We start from the raw sequence: 9,100 nt of genomic DNA, 5'->3' as shown, positions 1-9,100 counted from the left end.
ATTTTTTTTTCAACCAGGCATGGTAGTGTGGCTCAGGAGGCTGAGGCAGGAGGATCATAAGTTCAAAGCCAGCCTCAGCAACTTAGCAAGGCCTTGAGCAACTTAGCAAGACTCTCTCTCAAAACAAGAAGTGAATACGCTATAATTTTCCTGTGTGTGTGTGTGTGTGTGTATGTGTGTGTGTGTGTGTGTATGAATGCACCACTGTAAATCTCAACATCATGGACATCCACAAGACTGGGATTCTAATTAGAATAAGACCTATTCCATGTGAGTTTAAATATTTCAAAATAGATTCTGTCATGTATAAATTAAAGCTAAAAAAAAATAAAATTAATAAGAAATAAAAAGGGCTGGGGATGTTGCTTAGTGGTTAAGCACCCCTGAGTTCAATCCCTGCTATTCCACCTCACACCCCCCAATTTTTTTCAACCAATGAAGATGTAAAGTACCCCCATAATCCTCCAGGAATCTAGAATGCATGTTTTGTTTTAAGACGATTTTTTGGTGACCAATTCTCAAAATGAGTATTCTGCTCCAGTTATCATAATGGTAAAATTATTTGTTGCCCTCTCTAATTCCTTCATAGAAATATTTAAAATTAAAATTAATATAATAGAAATATTTAAAATTGAGATTAATACTTAATTTACTTTACTTTGAAATAATTACCATATATCCTTTCTTCCTCCACACAAATATTACCTGAATTCATAAATAAAAGAGAAAACTTAGGTAAGAAATGTCAGCCCTTCTGTTTACTGAAATTTCCAGAATATTTCTTGTTGTAGAGGTGGAAAATTTCTTCATGTAGTTCTGCATAAAGATCAATGGTCTCAAAAGGCCTCATGTTTTTCTTATATCTCCGTTTTACATGGTCCAGCTTCTCAGCAATATAGATCTGAAAATCAGATGGGCCGCTTGAGCCATATAATAAATATAATAAATATAATAATAACTTTTGATTACCAAGTGTTGATTAGGCTTTCTAGAGAATGACTTAGTTGATTTAATAACATGCACTGAAATAAAATATGTTCTCTACTAGGGACTGTTGGGGTTTAGATCTAGAATGTCCCTCTAAAATTCATATTTTGAAGACTTCATCCTTAAGGCAGTGACGTGCAGGAGTGGGGCTTTGGGGGAAGTGATTGGATCATGAGGGCTCTACGCTCATCAGTGGAATATTCCACTTGATGGATTAATAATTTGGACAACTGGGAAGATGTGGAACCTATAGGCAGGTAGGGCATGGGTGGAGGAAACACTTCATTAGGGTTGTGCCCTTGGGGACTAGATCTTGTCCCTGGCCCCTTCCCTGCTTTCTCCTCTCTCCTCTCTCCTCTCTCCTCTCTCCTCTCTCCTCTCTCCTCTCTCCTCTCTCCTCTCTCCTCTCTCCTCTCTCCTCTCTCCTCTCTCCTCTCTCCTCTCTCCTCTCTCCTCTCTCCTCTCTCCTCTCTCCTCTCTCCTCTCTCCTCTCTCCTCTCTCCTCTCTCCTCTCTCCTCTCTCCTCTCTCCTCTCTCCTCTCTCCTCTCTCCTCTCTCCTCTCTCCTCTCTCCTCTCTCCTCTCTCCTCTCTCCTCTCTCCTCTCTCTCTCCCCTTCCTGGCTGCCATGAATTGAGCAACTTTCCTCTCCCATGTCCTGATGTTCTGCCTCCCCTTAGGCAAAAAACAATAAAGCCAGCCAACCATGGACTGAGACCTTTGAAATTATGATACAAAATAATCCTGTCTTCCTTCAAGTTATTTATGTCAATATAGTTTGGCTACAGTAACAAAAAGTTGACTAACACAGGAATATCAACCTTAGAATTGACTGTTTCAAATGAATCTGCAATGTTTATGGGTAAACTAAATAAACTGATGGGGATGTACTGTATAATATCTAGAATCAGGAAAGAGAGAAACCCACTAGAACCCTAATTGACTGGCTGGAAGTTTCTCCTTGGGCAAATGCTTTCAAAACAGTACTCTAGCTGGGCACAGTGGCTCGTGTCTGTAATCTCAGTGACTTGGGAGGCTAAGGCAGGAGAGTTGCAGTTTCAAGGCCAGTCTCAGCAATTTAGGAAGTCCCAAAGCAATTTAATGAGGACCTGTGACAAAATTAAAAAAGGCTGGAGGTGGTGAAATGTCTCTGGGTTCAATCCCTAGTACCAGAAAAACAAACAAAACTATGTTTTCCACACTGTCTTCTTTCCTTCTGGTTCAATACTTAAAGTTGATTGTTATATTAAGTGAGCCTGAGGTTTTCTGTGAGCTCTGGTTTGTTTATGATCAAGCTCTTAATTGTCTCTGGTCAGATTTAAAATATCTTACTTAGACCTTCCCTGAACTAATGAACCCCAGAAAGAGGGAAGTGAACACCTGGTGTTTTTGTCACTAACCATTACTTTATGGCCCCTCCTTTACTTATTTATTTTTTCTGTTTGGAGGAGAGAAGAATAAAATTGCACCACAGTGTTTCTTGGAGAGTCATTCTTTCCTGTTATCTCAATAAGTGCAGGTGGTAGGATTGGCCACTACCTACTTCCTTTTTATTCCGATGTGTCAGTGTGTCAGTTTAGCCATTGGCATATCCTAACCTTCGGCCACAGTGATTGACACAGAATCCAGTCAGAGTGTATGAGACGTGAGATGACATTCTGGGAGGCTGGTGGGTGGAAAATCAGTGTTGTTTTCTTCCCGAGAAGCGTGGTATGAAGATACGAAGGCAGAATTACAGAAGCAAAACTGGGAGGGGGCAGTTTTGAAGATTATGGAGAAAGTTATTACTATGGAAGGCAGAGCAGAGACATGGAAAGAAAGAATCTTTGGTCCTACAATTTGAGCCACTATATCAAACCTCGCTGGAAATTATACATCACATCCTTAAAAGGACAAAAATCACTGACCTGCTGCTTCTTGTTGTTCATTTTGGTTCTTCCTTAATAGAGGGTCAACAATGTCTGCTAAAGACCACAGATGGCAATTGCCTGCAATTTCCGCAATTTGCTATAATTTCTCTGGTCTTTGCACTGCAAGTGAACAAAGATCAATTCCTTAAAAATGCTTGACAAAAAAAAAAAATGTTACACTTAGTTTCTATAATAAACACTGTTATAATCTTTATCTTTTTCCCCATAACTCCTATCATACTTACATTGATTTTCCTTCAACAACCCACCCCTGCCATCAAGTTCTTGTTCACCCTTATTTCTAGTTTGGAAGATGGGCTCTCATTTTGTTTTGTTTCTTCCCTACAATGAACCATTGAAATGGTCAGTTTTAGGAAATTTTTGCTTTGTATTTTCTTTTGTTTCTATTTTGAAAGACTAGAGTCTGCATCTCATTTTTCAAATAAGCATTTTTATTATTTCAAATCTGATTATCTGACTCAGGCTTGAAGTCTTAGGCTGCATATATGTGGTTAAAAGGAAAAATAATATTGGAAATCATTCATTTGATATTATCAAAGTTGAACTCTGGCCCAATGTTTCAGAAGTGGCAAGTATTTCCAATTAGTAGATTAAATTACCTGAGTTGGTTCCCCTTTATAAAATATTTCTCTCTTCTTACTCTTTAATATCTGAAAGTATAAAGATGATTCTGATGCTCCACTAGAAATATTCCCTCAAAGGTTATAATTCATGAACATGAAATCCAGTCACTAATCTTATTTATTATGGCATGTCTATTATACTTAACACTAAAAATATTTGTCTTTATTTCTCAATTCAATCCTTTGTATTGACCATTAGAATTCAAAATCCTAGCCTTTTTATAAAAATATTTTCAAAACTGTTCTGCTTTTCTTCTCACAATTCAAATTCAAGCATTTCAAATAGTTCTGGGTTCCTTCTTTACTCTATTTCATTTTATTGTACTCACAGTCCACTTTCAAGACCCCCCAAAAGTCTGTGTATAACTTCTAAGTCTATGCCCACCAGCTCCAATTATTGTGCTGAGAGTTAAATCCCAAACATTCAACACTTGCTTAATCCCTCGCAAGAATTTCTTCTGCAATCCTGTAATTCGTCTCTCCTTTTCATGAACACCTTAAAAGCTTGGCTTCTTTCTTTTGATATTCTCCTTTAAACTCTATCATCTTACATTAATTCAATGAAAACTGCCCACGATAGCCTTTAAGAATCTGTTCTACTTCAGTTGTATTGCTTGCTACTCCTCTTCCTGATAAGAATGTTTATCATTCATTACCTCCTCAAAATATGTGAATTCTTCAGTACTTGGAAAGATCTTCCTCCTTCTCTATGACTGAGAGGTCAGCCTTAAAGTTGTACAGCTGCTGGGCCTTCTCCCTTCTCTCCCCATTTGCCTCTCACCAGAAGTGTCTTTGCTGTTTTTGACTTTTACTAACATTGAGTTACATATGTTAATATTTGTGTTGATGCTTTCTTTCCAAGAAAGCCATACATTCCTAAAGAACTGGTAATTTATGTTTATTTTTCTGTTCGCTCTAATGTCCCTTTAAGACACTGAGTAGGTGTGCTAAATAAAACTTTGAATTGATGGATAATCCTGTGTTAATTCAACGAGGGTATGAAGTAGCTTTTATCACTTTAAAACTTCTACTTTTCTTTATAATTAAAGTTATCCAAATGTAAGAATTTTCTTCTCATTGAACTATGTGTAATATAATGCTATGTAACACCAAACTAAATCCACAACGAAAATACAAAATGGATATTTTCCCCTTGCCTCTTTGTGTAGATAGAGATAATTTTGAGGATAACATTGACCATTAAAAAGTTGTGTGGCATTGGTCAGAATATATAACCTCTATGAGTCTATTTTCCTGTTTGTAAAAGAAGAATAATTTATACTGATGTTAAGTATAAACAGAACAGTACATGTCAAGAAGTAATATTGATTAAATGCTCTGTACACAATAGCTGCTATTGATAATATTATCTCTGATGGACCATTTTTCTTGGTTAAAAATTAAAATCACTTCTACCAAGTGAGATCCTTGCAACTTTACATGGCTCCACATGATTGCCCGTCTCAGATTTATCACACATTGCATTCCCTGATTTTATCAAATTATTGATAGTCTACCTTGCTCAGAAGATCATAAATTCTGTCATGATGCCTTTTCATTAATTTGATGTTAAAAAAATAGAAAGTTGGCAGTTCATTTCCCTTCTTATTAATTTTTCCTTCTTATAATACAAAACAGTTTCATTCACACAGCATAGTCCTACACAGATGGAGGCTCTATATTTTATTAACTTCTAAGAATATAGATATTTTGATTTATTTCTCCATCTTATTACATATACAGTAAAGAATGTTGTCTAAATTAATAATGAGGTCAAATATGCACTTGAAGAAGCAATCTTCATAAAATTTTATAATGGGTGATCAGTGCTGCAGAGGTAACTAACTTCATGTATAGCACATTGTCACATTAGCCAGAGTTTATATCTGTATAAATCCTTTTCAATATGCAAAATATTATCACCACAGTTTCAAATTACAATTTTGCAAAAACCCAGTTAGGAAGTCAATGAAGGCAGCATTATTTCAATATTATAAAGGAGGGAACTGAGATTGCTAAAAATAAATAAATTTACATAGTCATATGACTAATAATGAAGAGTAGGTTCAGAACAGACTCCTGTCTTCTATTTAAAGATATTTTAATCACTTTCCATAACTCTTGGTATCCCTGAGCCCTAGGATAAAATTAATTATGTTTGCCAAACAGTAGAAATTTAAGGCAAAACTAGGTATTCTAAAATATAAAGAATCTTGTGTCTTGCTAAATCACAGTGATAAATTCTTTTCATACTATTGCTTATATTTTATGGTTGATCATGAGTTTACAGCTTCTTAACTAGGTATACCCACCCAGGTTTCAGCAACTTTGTCTTCTCCTTCATTCTCTCATTCTTTTGGCATAGGAACTGTCTGTAGCTAAGTGAACCAATCAATGTAGGAAAACTTTTTAAAGACATATTTCATTTGTATGCACTTCTCACAAAAACAAACAAAAACCATTTTTCATCTTCACTCAAAAAGTTCTGGTAAAATGTAAGGAATGTAGTAAGTATATTGAGAGGCATTTACTACCGTTATGTAAATGGGTATGATTATCACTGCTCAATGTTTTACTAATTTAATTAAATGTACACAGTTATTTGATTGACAGAAACAGATGGCAGCAATTCTCTTTTAGGTATTAGAATTACCCTTAGAAGGATATCTGTTTTTTTCTAACCATTGATTTGTGGGGCTCAGAGTAACTCAGAATTATTCATTTCTTTTTTCTTTCTTTCTTTCTTTTTTTTTTTTTTTTTCTTAATTGGTACTGAGGATTGAATTCAGGAGTACATTAGCACTGAGCTACATCCTTAGTCCCCTTTATGTTTTAAGACAGGGTCTTGCTAAGTTGCTGAGGGTCTTCTAACTTACTAAGGCTGACTGGAACTTGACATCTTCCTCCCTCCAGCCTCCTGCTCATGGCAAGATTATTCAAACTTTTAACATACATTCTCATTGATATTTTTGGTGTAACAAGTATCATGTATTGTCTCAAATATCACACACACAGTATAACTGACGTCAAAAATGCTCCAGATTTCCTACTCCTCTCTATGTCCTTCAACAGATGAATGGATGAAGAAAATACACACACACACACACACAAATGCAAAATTGAAGAAAGAAGTTGTAGCTTTTGCCGGTAAATGGATGGAACAGGAGAATATCTTGCCAAGTAAAACAAACCAGTCCCCCAACCAAAGACTGAATGTTCTCTCCACAAGGGAGGGTAGGGAGGAAAAGAATAGAAGTCCATGCACTTTGAAATGTGCAGATCCAATCAAATTGAATTCATATATTCTCTGGTACATACTAGGGACTTTCCAATATTTCACCTTACCTCTCCCTTGGTCATCTTACAAATTAAAGTTGAGTATTAGATAAAAGCAGGGGTTTCAGCGGGTACCGCCATGACAGAACAGCAGAAGCATAAGGGCCCGGAGTTGCCTCTGGTTCCAGTCAAGCGGCAGCGGCAAGAGTTACTGTTACTGTTGGGAGCAGCGGGGTCGGGCCCGGGAGCGGGGCAGCAACAGGGAACTCCGGGAGCTTTACTGCAAGCAAGCGGGACCTCCAAGATGTTCCTCCCTTCAAGCCCCAATCATGCTGCTCTCAGGACATGAAGGAGTAGTGTACTGCTGCAAGTTTCACCCAAATGGATCCACCTTAGCATCTGCAGGATTTGACAGACCGATATTGTTGTGGAATGTCTACGGTGACTGTGATAACTATGCTACATTGAAAAGACACCGTGGAGCAGTGATGGAACTGCATTATAATACAGATGGCAGTATGCTCTTCTCAGCATCCACAGATAAAACTGTGGCGGTGTGGGACAGTGAAACAGGAGAGAGGGTTAAAAGGCTGAAGGGACATACTTCCTTTGTGAATTCCTGTTATCCAGCCAGGAGGGGACCCCAGCTTGTCTGCACTGGCAGTGATGATGGTACTGTAAAGCTCTGGGACATCCGGAAGAAAGCAGCCATCCAGACATTTCAGAACACTTACCAGGTGTTAGCTGTAACCTTCAATGACACAAGTGATCAGATTATCTCTGGTGGCATAGACAACGATATCAAGGTCTGGGGACCTACGCCAAAACAAGCTAACCTACACCATGAGAGGCCATGCAGATTCCGTGACTGGACTGAGTTTAAGTTTTGAAGGCTCTTACCTCTTGTCCAATGCAATGGACAATACAGTGCGGGTCTGAGATGTCCGACCATTTGCCCCTAAAGAGAGGTGTGTGAAGATATTTCAAGGAAATGTACATAACTTTGAAAAGAATCTCTTGAGATGTTCTTGGTCACCTGATGGAAGCAAAATAGCAGCTGGCTCAGCCGACAGGTTTGTGTATGTGTGGGATACCACAAGCAGAAGAATTCTGTATAAGCTGCCTGGCCATGCTGGCTCCATCAATGAAGTGGCTTTCCATCCTGATGAGCCCATCATTCTTTCAGCATCCAGTGACAAGAGACTGTACATGGGAGAGATTCAGTGAAGCTATGGAATGGATGACTCCAGGACTGCTTGACCTTGAGACCTCAGACTGCATAACTGGCATCAAATGGTGCCCAGGCTGACCTCCTCCCTTCAGATGATCATTACTAGCAAGACAGAGAGGAGGTGGTGTCCATATTCCAACCACCACTTGTACTCCATGTGCCAGGATGATTGAGGCAAGCTCCCAGTAGCCTCTAACACCACCTGCCAGCTTTCAGGGACTGGTTTCTCCTTCCCTGCCTTTTTCTTTTTTTTTTTTTTTAATAAGATTTCTTCAAAGGGACAGACATTTGGTTTGCAGTTACCTGTTTTCTAATCTGGGCAGAAGGCAGGGAATATCAACTGAAATTTGTTGGATGGGCTTGGTTGTTTTGTTTTTAATTCAGTAACTGGCTTGTATGATATTTTCTTTCTATGTTTCTGAGTCATTTTGTATTAAAAGCCAAATAGATGCCTTTTTACAAGAGGAAAAAAAAAAAAGCAGGGATTTCCTCCTTAAAGGGCATGTTGTATTTATCATAGGCAAATTTAAATCTGGAGTCCTGAAAAGTTAACAAAAATCTATTTTTTAAAAAAGAAGCCACAATATCTTTAACTTAAAGTTTTTTGTTATCCTTCTTTCCCATACAATCAAGAAATGAAAATTGGTCAAACTATTGGTGAAAAAATGGGACTCATCATAAAAATTGTATTTTTGTAAACATTCAGTGAAAAGCATATACATTTACACACATGCATATATCCTAACATTCTAACATTCAAAATATAGATTTTGGAATTTTAAAGCTTTGTTTCAGGTAAGACACAGTGATTTTTAAATGTAGGACTATTTCTTTAATTTGATACACAACTAAATGTAGTCACTTTAGTTAGATATACCTGAAAGTAAAACTTGGGTTGCATGAAAAATTTTGCTCAAATATAACCTACAATCTCTAACACATGCCAAGCTCAAGATAAGTGTGACTCATTTCACAATACCTAATGGAATTGATTATGGTATGGCAGATTCAGTCAGACTAGGAAGGTGGCCACTTTCACTTTATGAAATAAAAC

At 37.5% G+C, this 9,100-nt stretch overlaps 1 pseudogene; it reads left to right on the top strand.

Moving 5' to 3' along the window:
• The first annotated feature begins 6,954 nt into the window (after positions 1–6,954).
• On the top strand, positions 6,955–8,076 carry LOC113186602 (U5 small nuclear ribonucleoprotein 40 kDa protein pseudogene; annotated as a pseudogene).
• The last annotated feature ends 1,024 nt before the right edge of the window (positions 8,077–9,100 follow it).

Source organism: Urocitellus parryii, chromosome 8 (genome assembly GCF_045843805.1).
Source record: "Urocitellus parryii isolate mUroPar1 chromosome 8, mUroPar1.hap1, whole genome shotgun sequence".
In the NCBI taxonomy this organism is placed as follows: domain Eukaryota; kingdom Metazoa; phylum Chordata; class Mammalia; order Rodentia; family Sciuridae; genus Urocitellus; species Urocitellus parryii.
This window is presented reverse-complemented; position numbering and strand designations above follow the sequence as displayed.